Genomic DNA, 2,046 nt, shown 5'->3' with positions numbered 1-2,046 from the left:
TATGCTCTGATCGGTTTTGTAAAACTATTGATTGTATTAAATATAAGATATTCAGTTTTTAATACAAATTTGAAAATTTTAATTATTTTATAAAAGTAAATGGTTTAAAAAGTCAACGAGATATCTCAGACTCGTATCCGGGTCGGATACGGGTTGGGGGTGTCACATTTAATTGTATGAGAGCTAAGGTTTAGCCGATTCTAAGCTTAAACCAAAGTCAAAAGAGTTTTAAAATGTATACATACCAACACAAAGTGAAAATTTTCTGATCTTATAGTGTAAGGAGTGTGATGTCTTGTTAATAAGAGTTGAATTGTCAGGTTATAGTAGATGTCTAATCATGAGAGTTTCCTAAAGAAAGGGTGAGGTGATATATCTAAAGGTAGTAGCAATTCACCTGCCCTAGCCAGGTAGGGTGAAGAGTGAATACCTCAGGGAGTGCAAGCAGAAAGAGAAAAAGGATTAGAAACACCCGAGTTCGAGGATGAAACTGAGAAAGGTTTTATTGTAGCAGACCTTTGGTTAATTGACATGGAGATAATGTTAGAGGATCTCAACTGCTCTGAAATGGAGTAATTTCTTTACTACGTAGGCAAATTAGAGTATAGTGGATAAATGTTATCATGAAAATGTTAAAAGATTGAGTGATGAGGTTGTTGTTTTCAGAAGAATTTCAAGAATGAGTATATTGATAATAAGTTTATAAGATAAATGAAGCCAAAGTTTATGAGTTTGAAACCACCAGGGAATCATACCGTGTATGAGTAAGAATATGAGTTTGATAAGTTGAGTAAATTATTGCTGAGTTAATTCTGACTAGAAAGGATTTATGTGATCATTTTGAGGATTTTTTCATAAGTTAAAAGAGTGTTACTAACTTTAGAATTGTTCCCCTTTTCAAGAGCGGTTAATCACGCTAAATCTCTAGAGAGAGCTTAGAAAGAAAGGCGTAAAATATGGTTTTTGACCCAATGTGTCACAGTGAATAAGATCTAACACATTGAATGGCCTATTTTCATTACGAGAATAAGGCAAACGGTGACTTTTTACAAGTTGGCATGTATCACATAATTTAGGAGATGGCAATAAAAAGGTAAGATAAAGTTGTCCTTTTTTATTCAATAAAGAAATAACAGAATGATTCACATGACCCAAACGAGCATGCCATAAATCATACGAAGCATGAAGAGATTTATTTTTAAGGACAGAAATGAAAGCGGAATTTTCGCGCTCTAGCACATATAAGCCGCCATCACGTTTACCGGTTGCCACCACCTTTCCCGTTTGGCGATTCTAAACAGTAAAAAAATCATTAGTTAAAGTAACAGATAAGGGAAAATCATTAGTTAATTTAATAATGGACAAAAGATTTTTAGTGAGATGGGGAACAACCAAAACATCCAACAATTGAATATCTGGGAGAGGGGAAATTTTACCGGTATGGGTAATGGGTAGGGACACACCATTCCCTACAATTACAAAATCCTTACCCGTGTAGGTGGAAGACTGATCCAAAGTCGAGTGAGCTGGATTTATGTGAACCGAAGCCCCTGTATCCAAAAACTAATTAGAAGCCTCACTTTCGGATAAAGAGCAGGAAGAGGTAAAAGCCTCTACAAGGTGTGCCGTGGATTCAGTCCGATCATATTGCTGCCTACACCGATCGACAAAGTGTCATTCCTTCCGACAAATCTGGCAGCGTGGTGAACGGCGACCATGGGTGGCGTTGGTATGGCTCTATCCGTGATTGGAGTTGTTGCGCTGGAATTTCCATGGCCACTGTGGGCGAGAACCACCTCTGCGATGAGAAGAGTTCCGGTAGCAGTAAACGCAACAGCTGAGGATGCCGGAGTCTCTAGAGATTTTTGAAAAATTTCAAAACTCTATGCTTTAGACACAAGATTAGAAAAATAGGGGAGGGGGTTTGTACCATCTGGGCAGTGGAGAAGTTAGAGAAATCGGGACCGAGACCACGCAAGAACCAATGGACTTTGTCGGTTCCATCAACCGGACACCGATTGCATGTAGTTGATCACACAAAGTTTT

This window comes from Hibiscus syriacus, unplaced genomic scaffold, assembly GCF_006381635.1.
Source record: "Hibiscus syriacus cultivar Baekdansim isolate YM2019G1 unplaced genomic scaffold, ASM638163v2 tig00020281_pilon, whole genome shotgun sequence".
NCBI classification, from domain to species: Eukaryota; Viridiplantae; Streptophyta; class Magnoliopsida; order Malvales; family Malvaceae; genus Hibiscus; species Hibiscus syriacus.
Note: the sequence above shows the minus strand (reverse complement) of the source record.